Source organism: Medicago truncatula, chromosome 1 (assembly GCF_003473485.1).
Source record: "Medicago truncatula cultivar Jemalong A17 chromosome 1, MtrunA17r5.0-ANR, whole genome shotgun sequence".
Taxonomy (NCBI): domain Eukaryota; kingdom Viridiplantae; phylum Streptophyta; class Magnoliopsida; order Fabales; family Fabaceae; genus Medicago; species Medicago truncatula.
Window position 1 is genome coordinate 35,825,726 of NC_053042.1, and position 20,878 is coordinate 35,846,603.

At 31.9% G+C, this 20,878-nt stretch overlaps 1 long non-coding RNA gene across 1 annotated transcript; it reads left to right on the forward strand.

Moving 5' to 3' along the window:
• Window positions 1-8,940: 8,940 nt before the first annotated feature.
• LOC25484353 (uncharacterized) lies at window positions 8,941-9,550 on the forward strand. The gene is made up of 2 exons (XR_003007719.2): window positions 8,941-9,098; window positions 9,203-9,550. It is a non-coding gene; the product is annotated as an uncharacterized lncRNA (long non-coding RNA).
• Window positions 9,551-20,878: the final 11,328 nt, after the last annotated feature.

Genomic DNA, 20,878 nt, shown 5'->3' on the forward strand with positions numbered 1-20,878 from the left:
TAATAATAATAAAAATAAAAATAATTTATCGTCTAACACTAATTTAGGATCAATTTTAAGTTTTTAAATTACTAGTTTAACTTCTAAGAGACTAATTATTTTTAGTCCATTAATTTTAGGATGTTACATTTCTCTCTTCTTAAAGAAATTTTGTCCCTGAAATTTACTCTATATTTTAGGATGTCTCTTCTTTTTTTTGGTATTCCTGACTACTAATACATTCTTATCAAATCCTAATATATCTTAGTTATTTGTGGTGTATGGTGGACTTATTCTTATGAGTTTCCTCTAAAATTCTATGATGAGGCTCCCCTCTTTAAATACAATGATCTTTTTCTTAAACATCTAAACGATCAATTGAAGCTCTAATCCTCCTTGTTCACAAGAGAATGTAGTTCCTAGTTCAGGAGTTGTTTCTTATGAATTAGCGCTCTCTTAAATTGCTACCGTTCTCTATCATATTAAGTGTTAAACGTAAGACACTAATGAAACATCTCAATTCATATATAAACTTCTCTAATCGGCTCTTCTATTGTATCATCATACGACAGATAAAGATTTTCTACTTAAAAAAAAATTATTCACTCCGTTCACATAGTAACTATATCTCGTTCTAAAGGTTGTATTAGAATTTAGAAATATCCTCACTGTTGACCTCAATATTATGCATTCAACTAATCAATTATATCCAAGAATAGATAAATCAATTTGAAATTCATTTACCATTCACTTGACACAAATCACCTCCCAATTCATATATATATATATATAACTGAAGTCGTGATTTTGTAAACTCAATAATGTTACAGTAAAATTCTGCGACAAAACTAGTGTGTTAACAGAATTATCGAGACTTGTTTATACGGCTAAAATTATGCAATTTAATATGAAGAAATTATTGGATGTCTGTTTTCAAACACAATTGGTTTCACTCAAAAAGGAGTTACTATCTCAAGATACAGAGGTTCTATTGTGACTGATGCACATTAACTTGCAAAACAGAACAATTCATTTCATAATGTTACGAAATAATGTACAAATAATATAAAATTACACAACTTTCAAGTATCATAATACTATAAATTAGCTTTCAAATACAGTTATTTTCACTAAAGAATGAGTTTTATTCCAAAAACTAACTAACTTAAGATTATGCATGAGGAATGAGGGATAAGAAGAAACCCATCTCTAATTGATGATGAGTAAGTTTTTCTCTCCTCTAATCCTTTGCCCTTAGCTTTTCTCCAATCTTTTCCCAATTCTTGAAACCTTATTCTCCATTTGTTCTTCTTTGCTTCCAATATTCTGCACAAATCTCTTTGTTTTTAACCCTAAAACAATGTGTTTAATATAACGGTTCACTTGCATGTGGATTTTCTTGGTGATTACATGAATAATGTTGAAAGAAAATGATGAAAATGGTGAGGAAGGATATAGTACAATTTAGAGTTGAGAGAGCGAGATCCTAAGATACCTCTTTTAATTTGATCATTGGACAATTTATTTGGTCAATGTGTACGAAGTGTGTCCATTGATGGAGGTTTGGCTTTTCCGCTTTGTAGTTCTCTCTCTTCGTTGTTGGAGCTTTTGTCATGGGTTTGTCTAGGTGTCTTTAAAATGGATATATTGGTGTTCAAAATTATTTATCCCTTTAGGAGTTATTTGACATCATTATTGTTGTTTTTTGTGCTCTAGAGAGTTCTGTCCTATGCAGACTTTGACCTTGCCCTATACTCCCTTTCGTTTCAAAATATAAGCAAATTTTACTTTTTAGGTTCATTCAATTAATGATGTATGTGGTCTATATTATAAACCACATACATCATTAATTGAATGAACCTAAAAAATAAAATTTGCTTATATTTTGAAACGGAAGGAGTATTTGACATCTTTATATCATATCTTGTGCTTTGAGATGTTTTTTATTTGTTATAATAAAATCTTCTTTTTGCTTTTTTTAAAAGAATTGTCATTTGAAAAACTACAACTGTGAAAATGTAATTTGTTTTTTATTTTCTCTCATACTTTAGCTATATATACGTGAGTGGAAAAGTTTACTTCTTTGCCCTCATAAATTTTGGTAATTTCTCTCATGTCTTTTTTATTTTTTATTATTAATTTTTTATGTTTGAGCCTGATGTGTATGGTTAGGCTAAATTAACTCTCTTGGTCCACCGTCTAATTTTTCTCTAATGACCTTCGTTAAGATTAACAATGATATTGGTATGAATTATTAAGCTAAGGAAATTTGTGGGTTGTTACATTCTTCCCCTTATTTAATTTCGTCCTTGAAATTTATGAATCCAAAGGTCCTACTTTTCGTTGTTCTACTCTCATAAAAATCTCATTCTTAACTTGAAATAAAGTTTTCTATCTCTAAAACTGAACCTAAAATCTACAATATATGCATCCATTCATGAATATTCTATTATACATACATACTCTTTGAATTTAAGAAACATCCAATGTAGGGAAAACGACAAGACTACACTTAACTTATACTTAAACACATTAGAGAGTATCAAAAAAGCACCATCGTGCTCCCAAGTATTGAGGCCGATTAGATTCTGACACAAAGTCTGAGTGCAACATATAATATAACATAAAGATAATATATATATATATATATATATATATATATATATATATATATATATATATATATATATATATAGAAAGCAGACACAAGGAAATTATACCAGTTCCTCCCACATTACAAGAGTAGTCCAGTCCCCTTGCATTTTAAGGATTTCTCTATAATCACTATTGATTACAATTGTTCAAGGACTCTTCCAATAGACTTCCAATTACTCATCGTCACTACCAAGAGACTCTCATACTCAAGGACAACTCCAAGAGACTTCCAATTATTCAAGCACACTTACAAGAGATTTTAATTGCTCAAGCGCGCAAGGCAACTCCAAGAGACTCTGCTATATATATATATATATATATATATATATATATATATATATATATATATATATATATATATATATATATAAGTTTTAACTTATAATAATTATAGATTTCAAATTTTACAATATTCTAGAAATGGGTTTTACTTTTATATGCATGATTGCACATCAAAAGTGAAGAAGAAATATTATTTAATAAAATTTTTCATTTATGTAATAGAGATTGGCATCCAAACTATGCTGATCCTCCAAACACATCACCTATTAATTACAACGCCCTAAAATTTATTTAAAAAAATACAAACCAAACTTCGGTGGACTAGGACAAAACTCGAGGGAAACCATAACAATCTTGCTTGGAAAACCCATTGGAAAAAAGCCAGGCGAAGTCAAGAAGGAGTGCAGTGTTTGCAAATACACTTTGAATTCTTGTTCTCATTGTTTCTAGTTGTTTGCTTGTTATAAATACTTCCTACCTACGCAAATTATCTTGGAACAAACAATGGTTCCAGCATGCATGGGAGAATTTGATAACGTGGTTATTTACCTATTTTTATGTTATGTTTCATCAAATAAATTGTTAATCTATATTTTAAGAGTGTTTAACTACTTTATATTTTTTTTGAAGCTAAAATTGAATATATTACTGAAAGCCTGAAGATTTCAGTACAAGGAGTGTCAAAACGCCAGCTGAAAAAAGTATCAATTACAAGCAAAAACAAAACGGGGAACTAAAACAGGATAAAAAAAGAAAGCTACCCTATTACATATAAATTCCCAAGCAAGGTAAATGACTCAACCACCACGAATGGTAGGAGAAAACAAAACTATGACGATTCACTTTCAGCCACTAGTAAGATTGAAGCTTAACTTTATCTAGCAATTGATTAAACGAAACTTCTTTTTGGTGAAAGATCTGAGCATTCCTTTCAAGTCAAATCACCCATACACAAGATAGCCAAATAAGATTAAAAGCTGAGCGGTTGCTATTAGAGAAGCCGCATAATGTGTCAAATTGATATAAATGGTCTGGCACATGTTCAAGAAACACAACGTGGTAACTAAGCCAATGAGAAATACCGTATCAAAGTTTGCCAAAATAAATCACAAGAGAGGAATAAGTGTTTTACATCTTCTATCACGTCGTATCCACCCACACATAACTGAGCATTTGGAAGTAAAATGTGTCTTTTGATTAGATTGTCCGTTGTTGGTAATCTATCACGTAACAAGCGCCAACCGAAGACACTGATTTTCAGGGGCACTTCCTTGTTCCAAATTTCTGTCATGTGAGTAATTGTCAAGTTGTTGTTAGTTGATGTCAACACATGGTTATAAGCACTTGTGACATTATAACTGCTGGAGGCATGTAAGGGTGAAATCCACCTATCAGAATGATTAGGTTGCAAAACAATATTAGATAAAATATCACAACATTCCCGCACCTTCTCCTCCTCCCATGCTAACAAACGCCGTCGCCACTGCCAAGCTTCGCCCTCAACCCCCCACCCAAGAGATTACATTTCAGCCACCGTTGCCATTTTATTATTAGCAAGATAAAAAAAAAGGCGACTTATAAAACTATTCTTTAAAACTAACCCGTCAATCCAAGGATCCCACCAAAATAAAGTTTGGGCACCATCTCCTACCCACCGCCCAACATTATCGTCAAACCACCGCCCACCTCCCACACCAGCCCCATTTTTTATATTTATCAAATTATTACACCAAACAGAGTTAAACCACCACTCCTCTGCGATTTTACCTCCTACCTCGCCGTATCTAGCTGCTAAAACTCTATACCACAAACTCCTCTTTTGAACTCGCATCCACCAACACTATTTACCATGTAAATCCAAATTAAATTCCTGAATCCTTCGCACTCCTAATCCGCCATTCTTATTTTTGGAACAAATAGTGTCTCAATTAATCCAAGAAATTTTTCTAACCTCCTCACAGCCCAAAAAATAATTAAAAATAGATTTAATAGAGGAAATGATACTTGCGGGAACTTTGAAGAAGGAAAGAAAGTAGACCGGAAGAGATGACAAGACAAACTTTAGAAGAACTAAACGACCACCCAAAGATAGATTTTTACTCTTCTAACCTGATAATCTTGACTTAATACGGTCAATCAAAGGTTGCCAAAATTTCACCTATAGGCAGCCCCAAATAGAGAAAGAGAGCTCTGCCCAATTTACAATTAAGAACAGAGGCTGCCTCAGCCAACCAAGAACCGTGAATATTAATACCTACTAACATTGATGTTGAAGGGTTTTATTAGTAATTTAGTAGTATTTAGTATTTCATCCTAATTTTCTAGAACTTTCTACTTTGTTTCGGTTTGTTATTTTCTATAGTATTTTAGGGTTTGCTATTTCTCTATCTAAGTTTAACAGCAGTTGTAGCATAAGAGATAAATTTTATTCAATATTTCTGGTGGATTTCGGAAACCTATTTTTACAAGTTTGTCGCTTGCAAACTTGTTTCTTTCAACCTAGGTTTAGCGCTTGCTAGCCTATGCTTCTACTGTTCTTTTCCTAACGTGATCATCTATGGGAGATCAACTGATTACAAGGGCAGATTTTGACGGATTAGCTCCGACCATCAAAGTTGTGGCGGATCAGATGGTGGTGTTATTCACAACAACCATGGCTCGAACGACGGCGTTGACATCTAAGATTGACAACGTCATCAACAACAACAGAAAAAACAGAACATGAGATGTGAACCAATTAGGGTTCATGATGGAAACAATCGAATTAATTCGGATTTGTGTTCTAATGAGGTTTCGAGATTTTCAGAAGTTGTGGAAACTGATAAATCTTCGTTTTTGAGATTTGACAACTATCCACCTCTCGTATTCAAGTCACAATTGGAGAAGAAAGCACTTGTACAAGGTGCCGCATTAGACAAGCATGTGGTTGATGGGTTGAATCCCTTTCTAAAAATGTCTGATGGCCTTTTTGAAAACAACAACCATACAATGGTGGGAAAAGACATTCCATTGAATTCCGGGGGAAAAATCATGCTGTTGATGAGTCTAGCTCCATTTTTAAGGCACGAAACAAAGTTGTCCCACTCAAGGTATCAACTGATATGTCTTCTGCTAAAAGCACTCCTAAAGAATTGTTCTCTAATAATTTCGGTGAAAGTGATACTGATGTGGATTCTCCATGTTGGAAGGCAACAACGACTCTTAATTTTAATTCCCACAAAAAGTTTAATTCCTTCAAAAGTGAATGGAAAATAAAATCAATTGCCGAGGGTCAGGAAGCTTTATCAGCAGGTGCAAAGGGAGTGATTTTGGGAAATCAACCTGAGATTAATGGAAAAACACTTCTTTCAGAGCCTCATGTTTTGTCTACTATCAGCTGTCATGCAAATCGTTCAAGAACAAGACAACATAGTTTAGACATAATTCCCTCGGATATAAAGTTTAGACATATCTGGTATGTTAATCACATCATCGTCTTTGAACTGTAACCCTTACTTAACCGTAAAGGCATGTAAAATAACAGGGCATGCATTTTCAAGTCCATTGACATTCGAACAGGAACTATTTGGATTAATTGCTACTTTGCCTTTGGAAATGACATTCCTTATGGAGGTTACAAGATGAGTGGGTTTGGAAGAGATTTTGGATTTGAATCATTACATAAGTATCTGTAACTCCTATTTGCATTTCTCCATGGCTTTGTCTAGATACAATCACTTCCAGAATATTGCTTCATGGAATTTTTCAATGTATTGGTTCAAGTAAGCCATTTAAGCTATTATACGATATGTTAACATTGGAATATATTGTGTCCAAATTTATTTGTTGTGCTATACTATTTTGCCCTGCATCTAAGTCTATGGAAAATGATATTATTGTAAGCAACATTGTCCTTCAGGATTTTGTTCTCCATAATATCATAGCAACATTGTTAACGAAAATTGGCTTGCTGGATCAGTGTGCTTTAATTGATAGTTGCAGAAATTGTAAGCAAAGGGTGATATTGCTAAGTCTTATTGCTTATCTTACACTTGAAATTGATACTTTGAATTCTCAAGTTGGTAAATCAATTCAATGGTGCGACTTTTACGACCTTGAGGATAAGGTTGGTCTTGATGGGGTCGGCATTATTATAAGTAAGGATATTGCCTGCAATGATTTGAGTTTAAAAGATTGAGCCCAATGAATTAGGGGGTCCTAAAATGATGGATCTAGAAAATATTCAGCATGCTACTGCATTTCTTCAATGGGATAAAGGCAACATCAATATTTTACAAACCAAACCATCTTTAGATTTCACTCAATCGGATCCAGGAGGTAGTCTCTTGTTCATTGGAGGAGTCAACAATGAATGGAAAACTCTTATTAGAACGAGAACTCGGGGTTGAGTTCTTCAGAGGTGGAGGAGGAGACTGATGCATGAGGGTTTTATTAGTAATTTAGTAGTATTTATTATTTCAGTCTAATTTTTTAGAACTTTCTATTTTGTTTCAGTTTATTATTTTCTATAGTATTTTAAGGTTTGTTATTTCCCTATTTAAGCTTAACAGATGTAGCCTAAGAGATAACTTTTATTCAATCAGTAGTATTTTAGAGAGTTTTTCTCAATTTCTGGTGGATTCCGGAACCCTATTTTCACAAGTTTGTCGCTTGCAAACTTGTTTCTTTCAACCTAAGTTTAGTGCTTGCTAGCCTGCGCTTCCGTACTACGTCAAACATACTTTTGTGGAAGTTCACTTTAAGACCAGAAGTTGCCTCAAAAAGAATAACGAGCAGAGCTTTCAAAGCTCGAATATTAGCCTAGTTTCGATCCCGACCCCATCCCTCAATATGATATGATTGCAAATTTTCTCTAACAAACTGTTTGTAACCTAGTAAATCCCCCCAACACTTCAACATGCGCCTAGGGAGAGGGCCCCAAATTTCCTCATCCATAGACAACAAAATGGGACAATGATCAGAAAGACCGCGATTTAAAGCATGTTGCATCATATCAGGCCATATAGCGCACGAGTCCTCTTATAGAAGAAAGCGATCTAGACGGTAAATAGGATAGATAAGAAAATGTAAAAAATGGTGGAATTATGATGACATAATTGTATTTGTTGAAGACTTGATGGCCATGATTGGATTTATGATAATGGAGGCTTTCTTCAATGCAAAAATAGTGAGAAATCAAGTTACAACACTTTCAGATGCATTGCCAAAAGATTCAAAATCGTGACCATTACTTAATGAAGACGAAGATGGAAAATCACAGCTGGAAGCAGAGTCCGTTACGGCTGCCCGTACATAATTTATTCCTCTCCACACAATCAAGTTCATTTTTAGAGGAACAAATTTTAACCAAATATTCTTTTGTTTTATTAACTAAGATCATCACTATTATGAGTAAGCATGTAAATAAAAGAAGGATAAGAAGTAAAAAGAAGAAAACTTTATTAAAATGTAAAGATAACTTATGGGTATAGATGATTGGTATAGTAGAAATGTAAATAATTTATTGTTTATGTTTGTTATTTATTTTGGGGAGAAATATATAGTGATAAAAATATTATGATTCTCTTAGAATTAAATATAATGGACTATGTAGGATGCTAACATATTCGCATAAAAAAATTAAAATGGTTAACGACTCTTCTTTTACGGATGATCCACACAGATACTATTCGCTGCTCTTAATTTATAAATAAATGTGTTATCTTTTTTTTTTTTTTTTTTTGACAAAGTATAAATGTGTTATCTATGCAACTATTTTTTTCATCATTCATTATTATTATTTCTCTTTTGAAATATTTTCCCAATCTATAACGAAAAGGTAAAATATAAATAAAAATATATAATGAAGTTTAATAAAAAATTAATAAACGCATGATATATTGGTCAGTTTAAGAGAGGTAATTTTTAAAGTTAATTGGTCAGTTGAGTTAGCTAAAAGGGTACGCATGATATATTGATTAGAGACATTTAATATTAAATATAATTTTATAAGTGACTTCTTGAAGGTCGTAAGTGCTAAAACAAATTTAAGTGAAGTTAAAAAGCATGAATCTTCTACTTATAAACCTATCAAAATAATCTTACTTATTACATGGAAAGGAGGAAAAATATGATTCAAATTCTCATATTTGTTTATGCTTTGATCATCTTTATTTCTCTATTTCTTGTTGTAACTAGTGAAAGTATATCGTTTTCACACCATTTTTTATTTCTTGAATATATTTTATCCTAAGTACTACTATATCACATTTTAGTAACATTCATTTCTTCTTATTTGACAATGCAGCTCACATTCCTTGTGTTCATCATGATGATTGCCCAAAGAGGCCTTATCCTCGATTTATGAAGTGTGTTGATAATTTTTGTGAGACATGGATAATAGGTTGGGAATAAGTCATGCCCGCTGATAGTAATCTACAACCTAGCCTACAATCATGACTATGCCAATATTTTTTTAAAATAGAAAAGACATAGACTCTTTTAGAAGCTTGTTTATCTAAAAAGGTCAAGCTATGAGCCTTAAGAAAAGCCTTTTAGGTCGAGCAACTAAAGTAGATATGAATAATATTTTTTTATTACTATTATTATTATTTTTATTTTGATTAAATTATAAATTTTGTTAATTATTTTAGTAGTTTTGAGCTTATTAGTCTACGTTATTTATTTTTTCCCATATGTAGATGTATGATTATAATTTTTTTTAAAATAATGTAAGATTATAAATTAGAAACCATATATGATGTCATGTATAATCGAATTCTTTAAAACATCATTTGAATTATTACAAAGGAGTTTAATTTCATTGGTCTATTTTTTTAATATTGATTTAATTAAACATTCACATAATTACTTGTTAAATATGTTCATATAAAATAGGTTAAACATGCTAACATGACATATAAATCATTCGAAATGGATCAGGCTTAGACCCTTAATTATTTGACAGTCAGAACTTAGGTCAATGTAACTTGGTTCAACCTTTTTTTTTTTTTTTTGACAAATCAACCTATTCTTATCTCTTAGAGGTTACTGTAACATAATTTATTCCTTTTTTTTAGGTCAACTATGCTTTCTCTTGCACCATTTACACATTTGATCATTTCTTGATCTTTATTTGCTTATTAAAGTACAAATTAATGTCTCTTTAACATAAGGTCTCTATATATTATGTGTATAGCCTAGGTGAGGGTATGTTGATTGAACTAAAATATATAAAGTGTAATAGTAATTTGCATATCATAGCATAAACACTTATTATGATACACAATTATGTATAAATTATATTTATAAGTAATAATAAAATAAAAATAAATTATTTTCGTATAAGCTATAAGATTTTTTCATAAGCTAATTTGAGAACTTATGGCAAACAGCTAAAACAACTTATGTTGTAAGTTATTTTCCCAAGTTAATAGGAACAATCTCACACATGTTTATAGTAAATATTATATCAAATAAGTCAACACAAAGAAGTCTCTAAATTGTATTGTGTAATATCCATTTTGAAAATCCGACTACAAGAAAATATAGCTTCAAATATTTATCTAAAAATAATAGCTTCAAATATTTAATTGACTAGCATGATTAAATTATAAATAAAATAATCATTTTTACTCACAATGTACAAAATTTATCAATAACTACAACAATATATATTTAATTGAAGAGTTGGATAGAATGTTTTTACTTTTAATTTGAACGGGGAGAATGAATTACAATTTTTTAATCCAAAAACATGATATTGTTTCCATTATTTTAATGAAATGAATGAAAGAGTGAATTGAGGAGAAAATAGAAATTAGTTGCGGTGGTGGGAACTGGCAAGAGAGAAGAAGTAAAATAATTAAGAGAAAAACTTCAATTTCTCTCTAAACTTTCTTTCACATTTATTCGTCGAGGAGGGGTGGTTTTAAGTTTTTTTTTTTTTTTTTTTTAATCTAAAATCATCCATCTGCATCTTTTTTCCTCTTTTCTATCAATCTAAATAAGTGGTTTTCACATATATCAAGTTTTTTCTTTTGTATTTTTGTGATTTCGTCGTCTAATTGCGGCGATGTGTTGTTAGCCATTTTGTGCGGCGTTTGATTTCGCGTCTTGTCGCAGTGTTCGTTTAGTTCCTGTTGAAAGATCGACATCAGTCAATTACAAGTTCAATCAATGATTTGAGCATCAACGTTGCAGATCCAGAAGCATGAAAATTTCAGTGACTTAGGGTTTTATCATATTATTTGTAGACATTTTGTCGTTGTATGCTATTAACTTGGATGTTGCGAGTTTGTTCGCAGATTCATCCTTTACGTTTTTAGCGAAGTTTGTATATGATGTGATGTACTCTATCAATTTGAATGAATGAATTTCGTTTTGGTTTTTTTTTTTAAAAAAAAGGTGATGATCCTAGCTGCACATTTTTGGCGGCCTTCACCACAACGATAATGGCGGCGAAAAGCAGGTCGAAGAAGAAGAGCTTGATTAAAGCATTTATTAAAATAATAAATTTAAATGTCAAATTACAAGCTTGCCCTTCAAAATGACTTATTTTTAAAAAGAAAAGTAAGGGTTTTTTGTCTAAATAAAAAGGTGTTCAATGCTAAAACACAACTTCTAATTTTGAGATGAGTGTTTATTATATAAATAAGTAGGTTCTACAAAAATAATACTTATTTATTAAATAGATTGATATATCAGGCTTAATAGGTTGATTTATGTGTCTAAGCATGACCTATTTGATTAAAAAGACATTTGAAAAAGCTTAAACCTAGGGCTCTGTAAGCCAATCTAACATATTCTCACCCCTAGGGTTAAGCCGCACAAGGAGAAATCTTGTGATCATATGGTTTATCCCACCTTCAAATTATATGGGGTCATGGAGTAATATTTTTGTTAGTCTCAAAGGTTGGGTGATCCTTATCAATTACTCCCTCCGTTTTAAAATATAAGCAAAATTCACTTTATAGGTTCATTCATTTAATGATGTATGTGGTTCATAATATGGACCACATACATCATTAAATGAATGAACCTAAAAAATAAATTTTGCTTATATTTTGAAACGGAGGGAGTAAGTCATAACACAACATCCCTATATTATATCTTTCATTATTTAAAATGTCTGCTAAGGTTTAGAAGTAAGTGTTTCTGCTTTAAATGCGTATTTTATGGGGTAGCTCAAACGGGACAACCAAAATCTTATGGGTTTGTTGGTCAAGGTTAGTAAGCAAAAGAGTAGATGTAGTTTTGCAGTTAGAGATCTTTGTTTGCGAGTTTGGAGGGGAAAGGAGGGGAAGGTTTGGGAAAAAAGGAGACACAACCTTTTTAAGCGTGGAGCGATAGTTGACCCTAGTGGTATCTTCTGTGTGTTTTTATAGGAGTTTGGTAGAGCAGATGCATAATTTTTTTTTTTTTTACTCATTATATAATATATAAACTTTTTTTTATGATAAATAAAATTTTAATAACAAATAAAATCGATCAAACCATAATTTTTTCGTTACAAGAACATGTGTTTTGATTACCCTTTTTTTTTTTTTTTCTTTTTTTGGTCAGGGTTTTGATTACCCTTTTACTAGGGATATATAGGAGAATGATCCCACCGACCCCTTAGTTAAACTAATTAATATAAACTTATTTTTTTCTTCCAAATTCAATGTAAATACTTTATTTTTCATGCCTATTATTGATTTTTTGGGGTAAAATAACTAGTGTTAAAAAAATTATAATTTTGTTACTCAAAAAAAAATTATAATTCCTATATAATTAAATATAAGATAAGTGTTTCTGACGGACGATGCATGATATTAAAATTTTGGTACCTCTTTCACATACGATCCACCTCCGATAATATAGTACTTACAATTTGTTGCCACCTTTTCGATACATTATTTGTACAACCAATTTTTTGTCAATCATTAATCATTGTTTCTCTTTTTGAATATTTCCCTGTCTATAACAAAAGGCTAAAGTATAAATAAAAATATATAATAAAGTGTAATTAAAAAAAATAATGATCTTTGATGATCATCAATATATTGTTAAGTGAGATTTTTGCTAAAGTTAAGTGATCAATTGTGTTAGCTAAAGAGAGACGCATGATATATTCATTAGAGACATTTAAGATTAATTGTAATTTTATGAATGACTATTTACAATTGCTAAGTGCTAAAAACAATTTAATTAAAGGTAACAAATCATGAATTTTTCTATTTATAAAGCAATCGTAATACTCCTATTCACTACATGCAAAGGAGGACAAATATGACTCAAACTCTCATATTTATTTATGCTTTATTCATCGTTGTTTCTCTATTTCTTGTTGTAACTTGTGAAAGTATATCATTTTAACACCATTTTCAATTTTTCTAATTTATCTTATACTTAATATTATATCTTCTTTTAGTAACATTTTTTTTTCTTATTCAACAATGCAGCTCGCATTCCGTGTGTTTCTCGCAATGATTGCCCAAAGAGGCCTTATCCTCTATTTATGAAATGTATTGATAATTTTTGTGAGATATGGAAAATAGGGAAGGAATAGGTCAGAAAGACATGAGCCTAAGACCTAGGCTACATCATGCTTAGGCCAGGATTTCTTTAATTATAGAAGTCTAAGGCTTTCTTAGAAGCTTTTTTAGTTAAACACGTCAGGTTACAGGCCGTAAGAGAAGCATTTTAGGCTGACCTACTTAAATAAATATATATAAGTAATAGTTTATTTTACAATTTTTATTGTTAAATTTTGTACTTTGGATTAAATAATACATTTTTAACCTTTTTCAATAATTTTGAGCTTATTAGTCTACCTTAGTTTTTTTTTTTCATATGTAAACATATTATTATTATTATTATTTCGTAAACTAGGCATCTGTCCCAATGACCGACTAATTCAAAGGGTCCAATCCCATCGTCCATTTAAGGGTTGGGGAGGGATTAAAGCTAGAGCATAGCCTTGTATGAAGTTAACCCACCGAAATCGACACTAGGGGGAATCAAACATAAGACCTTGATAGGAGCACACTACACTGTATCAAGCCAACCACTAGACCAACCCAAATGAATTATAGATTCATTATTGCTAACTAAAAGTGATATGTGATTTCCTATATAGTCAAATTCTCTAAAATGTCATGTGAAATATCCTTATATTCAAAGGGTGTTTAATTTCATTAGTCTACTTAAAAATTTATATACGCTCATATGGGGACTCTTCCCCTTTTTCCCATCAAAAAATAAACAAATATGTTCATATGAAATGAGCTAAACATGCTAACATGCCATGTTAAGTTTTCAAAAGGCCATACTTAGGCCTAAAAAATAAGCCTATGATAAACTATATTTGAGACTTAGACCTTTAATTGTTTGATAGATCGAAACTTATATCTTGCAAATCTCAACTCAGCTCAACCTATTCTCATCTTTTAGATATCATCGTAATAGCATTTGTTTCTTTTATTTATTTTCTAGTTACAAAATGCCTTCTATTGCACCATTTGCACACTTTGATTATTTCTTGGCTATTAAAATACAAATTAATGTGTCTGTGTCTATATACTATAAGTAGATGTGAGAGTATGCTGATTGAACTGAAATTTATAGTGTAACATTAATTTGCAGCTTAATTTTCCTCTAATAGCATAAGCAGTTATTATGATAAACATTTATGTATAAGAAATAAGATGTTTTCATGATAAACACTTTGTATAAGCTATAAGATGCTTTCATAAGTGATAAGTCGTTTGAGTAGTAGTATCAAAGTTTTTATAATTATCGATTCACAAGTACTTTGATTGTTAATTAAAGTGGTGGTAATAGATAAATGTTTGGTATGTTTATTTGAAATAATTGGATAGGTGAAACAATTGAGTAACAAGTTGTGATGGGATTAAACTTCATCGATTAGTCCTATGGTGTCTTTCCTTAATAATACTCCGTTTGTTTCTATATGTAAACATCTTTTGCCTTTAATAAAAGGGTGCTTAGATATAGGGACGGAGAGAGTAATATATTTCTTCTATCTCAATTATGCTTGACAACTTTTTTCTTTCATTCTTTCCCTTTCATTTGTAGCGTCAAACAAAACATTTCAACATTTTGTTTATATTTACAATCACCAAGTCTCATATTACTATTCTCAATTGATTTTTAATTCCATAAAACCCAACATTTTTTTCCTAACTTGTTCAACAAACAATTTTTTCCTAAACTTTGAACGAAACCTTAATACAACAGATGATCACATATCCTAGGAAATAAGGACATAATATTGTTTTTCTTTTATTGATTTCAGGGGTTAAAAATTTCAAGAAATATTTTTTTATAAAAAGTTACGGCTCATAGGGGTAGCAATTGATCACTAGCTCACAAGGTCGGTCTTGTTTGACTTTGAAGGTTACACTCAAATGAGAAAATGGCCTTGATTATTTCATGGCTTTATAAAGATTTGGAAACCGCAAGAATCTTACAAAACCAAAAGTGTATAATGCAATTGCCTATCACTCATTATTCGGTATATGTGGTTCATACAACTCACAAGTCATTCTAAAAAGTGATTCCAAAACTTATTAACATGCTTCAACGAAGAAACAAATTAAAATTCATGTTACTATTAAAAACATGGGTTAAATGATGTTTACCCCACAATTTAGGCGAGTTTTGGTTTAGCCCATTGTAAACGAAAATAATTAGATTTCAATCTTATAATTTTTTTTTTTGGGTTAATGGTGCTTTACTATCATATAATATAGGTCATTTTTTGTTTTCCCCCTGTAAAATATATTTTTTGATTTACCCCCTGTAATTTTTTATTTTTTTTTAATACCCCCTAATAGGTCATAAAAAAACGACTTTATTTTTTTTTTCAGAATTTTTTTGTTTTTTTATGACCTATTAGGGGGTATTCAAAAAAAAATTACAGGGGTTAAATAAAAAAAAATATTTTATAGGGGAAAAAACCAAAAATGACCTATATTACAGAGGGTAAAACACCATTAATCCATTTTTTTTTAGGTTTGAACCGTCAAGATATATGACTATGCAAACTTGCTCATATGGCATGTTGAGTAATCTTTTTTAATTATGTGACATTTCTTAAAAAAAATAGTCAGCATCTTTCTCAAAAATAATTAAATAAAATAAGTATTTTTAATAATTCTTTTTCTCGCCTTCATCACCAACTCATGGTGTTCCTCGTAATCTTCTTCTTTCAATTCCAGAAGGAAAAAAAATAACATTTTCACCATGTCTCCAATTCATAACCAAACCCAAAAGAAGAAGAAAAATGAAGAAATTAATAAGGTCTTCCATGAGGACAAAGAGGAGTTTGATAAATCTTGCCATGTCGTCATCATCCTCATCCAAGTCAATATGACTGCCAAGGGTTAATATTAGTAAGATAGCGATGAATAATTGATGAAGATAATAATGTATTCTGAGGTGCTCATTTTCTTTCTAATGGTATTTCATTGGTCTTAAAACCTCTATTTTTCTCTCACATACAAACCCAAATATTACTCCTTTCTAGCAGCAAAAGAGAGAATGTAGTGAGAGGAAATGATTGGTGAAATTCAGGGCCGGCCCATAGCCCGTCGAGGCTGGGCGACGACACCGGACCTCTAATTTTTTGGGATCCAAAATTTTTTTTTTATATGTAAGCCACGAAAATAATGGTTATATATCTATTAAAAGCAAATCAATTCAATTTGTACAGCTTGCTTTAGTGGCGTGGCCACTTTTTGTTGAGTGTGAGGTCATGTGTTCAAGACTCACCAAAGTGTGATTTTTAATATTTTTTTTTTTAAAATAACTTATTTATTTTTTTGGGGCCCAGATTTTTTTTTTTTTTTTGCATCCCTTATAAAATTAAAACCGGGCCTATGAATTTGTTAAGACAGCCCTGGTGAAATTGGTGATGAAGAGATAGAGAGATATTAAAAAAGCGGGTGTGGAAGAAGATGATTTAGATGGCGTGAAGGTGGTGATGGTGATAATCATTTACATTGTCAGCATACTAGATCAACGTTTCAATCCAGTTAGATGACATCAATGTTCATTTTCAATGAATCTTCATATTATAGTGTTGGAATCCTTTTTTTTTTTTTTTTATAGAGGGTAAACCAAAATTCGCTCATATTACAAGTGGTAAACATATACTCCCTCCGTCCTAAATTGTATGACGTTTTGGACATTTCACACATATTAAGAAATGTAATTAATATTGTGTGGAAAAGAGATATTATGAGTTGTTTTACAAAATTATCCTCAATAAATGATATGGGAAAGATAAATGAAGGAATTGAAAGAAGGGAGAGTAATAAATAGTTAAGGATATAATAGGAAAAGTAACATTAATTTTTCATTGGTATTATAAAGCGACATATAATTTGGGACAAATATTTTTTCTAAAGTGACATACAATTTGAAACGGAGGGAGTATTAATCATAAAAACATTCACTATTGATTACAACTTAAGATTATTATTTTTATGAAAAAAATTGGTTCAAGCCATACAAATGTGTTTGATTCAACACAACCTATTCTCAATCTATGCATATGGTAAATCAATAAACATGAAAATGCAAGGTGTTGTGAATTCGGTCTGAATTCCAAACTTCACATTAATGAAATTTAGATTCGTAGAGCAAGTATCAATGACAACCAACAACCAAATTAACCACAAGCAATAACAATAATATAGACCTAGTCTATAAACCAAGTGCATAGCAAAACCACAATCCAACCAAAGAATAATACAAGATAACGAGAGTAAAGAAAAAATAACAACACCAAGAAATGTTCACCTAGTTCGGTCCAACTTGACCTACTCTAGAGGAGAGATTGATCTCTCCAATCCACTATCAATGAGTTCTTACAAAGAGATACAAATGGGTTACAAGAAATTAGCTTCAACAAGCTCACAATGAACATCCCTAATTTCTACCCATTTTTCCACTCTCACCAATGAACAAGACACTCATGATTTTCACTCTCCCAAGGTGTTTACAACTGCTTCCAACTCTAGAATCTAACCCCCAAAAGAGAACCAACCATTAGCCTTTGATTTCACTAAGGATCTTCTCTTTTGGTTTCACAAGTCTCACCCAAGTTGCTCACAAAAGATTCTCCACTCACGTGTTTCCCAAACCCATGAATCTTCCCCAAAAGGCACCAACCCTTTTCACAAGAACCCTGTAACGCCCTAGTCGTTATTTTATTTATTTATGATTTATTTAGAGTCTTTTATATGATTTTAAATAATTATTGTTGATTATGTGGTGTGTATTATTTTATTATATGGTTTATTTTAATATTAATAGAATAATGTGAGAATTATTATTATTTTGGAGGTTGGGGATTTAATTAGAAATTAATAGAATTAAGGGGGAGTTAAATGAAATAAAGGGGAGTTATGTATTGGGAGTTAGGAAAAGAAACAGTCAGAAAGCAGTTTTACGTGAAAACAGAGTTTTGGGAGAAAAAGGAGAAGAGCCAAGTAGAGCCAAGTGAACCAGATTTTTGTGCATTTGTTCATCTGAATTAAGGTAAGGGTGAGGTTTGCTTCAGTAGTGTAGATGTTTAATTCTGATTTTGATTTAACAGGTTTATGGTAGAAATTGGGGATTTTGGGGTTTATGTTGAACTATTGGGTTTTTGAGTGAATTGAGTGTAGAAATTACTGTTTTGATGTTAGAAATAGGTTCTGAGTGCATACAGGATTTCATTTCATATCTGTAAACTGATTTGGGGGGTGAAATTGAGAAAATTGGGATTTTGAGGAAAAACCTGCATTCTGCCCGTACTGATATTCATCGCTCGCCCCGGCGAGTAGCTTGTCTCGCCTCACGAGTGAGCATTCTTCATAGCCCGCCTCGCGAGCAGAACCACTCGCCATGGCGAGTTAGTGAGTGAGAACCTTGATTTTTAAATTGTTGTTATAAGGTATAATTTGGTTAGTTTTGAGTGCCTAGATGTTTTTAGAGAGGATTGAGACAATTTTTAGATTAAAAAGATGAATAGGAAGCTTAAAAATGAAGATTTAGTGAGAAAAATGTCAAAACTCCTGAGAGCACCCTTTTTCTCGTTCGCCTCGTACTCGCCACGGCGAGTAACCCTTTTCTTGAGTTCGCCATAGCGAGTAGATGTACTTGCGAGGCGAGTTGCCCAGTATCTGAGTTGTTTGTTCTTTGATTGAATAGAAATGGATGAACTTGGTGCATGAACATTTATATGATCAATTGTGCATTTTCTGGGATTGTTGGATTAATTATACTGACTTGTTGATGATTGTGATGTATGTTTACATTTAATTAAATCATACATGTTGTTGAATTGTGGAGTTGTAAGTCATATATATATATATATATATATATATATATATATATATATATATATATATGCATTGTTAAGTTGTATGTAGATATACACAAGTCGAGTCCATTGCATAACATATAAAGCGGGAGGGCTCATGCCCTGGAAGCCTTGTCATTCAAAGCGGGAGGACTCATGTCCTAGAACACCTTGTTGTTCAAATTGGTGAGGGCTTATGCCCTGATGAATGCTTTAACCATTCAAAATTCGATGAGGGCTTCTGCCCTGTAAATTGGTAACACATGCATGTGCATTGTCGCATTGTCGAGGAGTCTTAGCGGTGTTGTCGAGTAGTTGCATGAGTCGTTGTTGTTGGTTGAAATTACCACTATTTGTTGATGTTGTTAATTATGGAATATATATGTGTATTGAATAATTATTATTATCTTAGGGTGTTAGATTCAATTGATGAATTTTATATCTATTATTATTGTTGTGAATCTCACCCCTTCTGCTTGAAAATGTTGCCCTTCCTATCGGTAACTTGCAGGTGATCCTAAGTAGTAGGTGGTGGCTCAAGTGTCTAGGGCTCTGATACGTACGGGATGAGGATTATTTGTTTATTTTCATTCCTTATGTATCAATTTTTGGAACATGCTGATGTAGCCCTTTTATTGATTGTTGAATTATTTTGATGAGGCTTTTATGTCAGGATTATTTAGTGGAGTATTAAACATGGATGTTGATGTTGTTATTTAATGAAAAGCATTCCGCTGCAATTTATTGATGTTTATTAAATAGTTTTATATTCTATTTAAGAAATTTTGAAAAGTAGTGTGACATGCCCGTTTGGTGATATACTCTGATGTTATATTTATTATTTAATTACTTTGGGATAACGGGATGTTACAAACCCATCTTTTGGTTTTCTAAGATTCACATCTTGAAGCTTTGAACCTCATCCAAAGACTCTCAACCTTTAGTATCTAAAAGTTCCCTCCTTTGGTTTCCATGAAATTCACCAAGCTTACCCAATCAAATGGGTCATGGAGTGCTTAAGACGTGTTTCAGATCTGTCAAAATCGTATCACGTTTTCCAAAATCGTGTCACGATTCCAACATTTTCCAAACACCAAATTTTGAGTCTTCCTTAACAATTCTCCACCTTGACTCTAAATTTATGGTGATGCCAATTTAACCATCAACCACCTTGCTCCTTAACCTTGCCTTGAACTATTCCCCAAGACAAAACCAATCAAGTCCAAAGCCCTGCTTGAACTTTGATCCACACACCGACCTCCACTTGCATCCAACCACCCTCGGTAGTTCCACAAGCTTCCAAGTCTTATTCCTTGCATCCAACTGCACTTTGTAGTTCCACAAGTTTTCACCTTTACCTCTTCAAACCTCGAAATGCCTTCCGATCTCTTGAAGTTCCTTGCATCCAACTACACTAGGATTTTTAGGTAGTTCCACAAGCCTACACCATAACCTCTTCGGCCCCCGGAGTGATCAAACCCGTCCTCCCGAAGATTCACTTGCCTCCAATTACCATTGACATTTTCCGGTAATTCCACAAGCAATGCCAAACATTCTTCAACCCCCGAAATGTCTTTCGTCCTCTTGAAGAATTCTCTTGCTCACAACTAGAGCATATCACCCAAG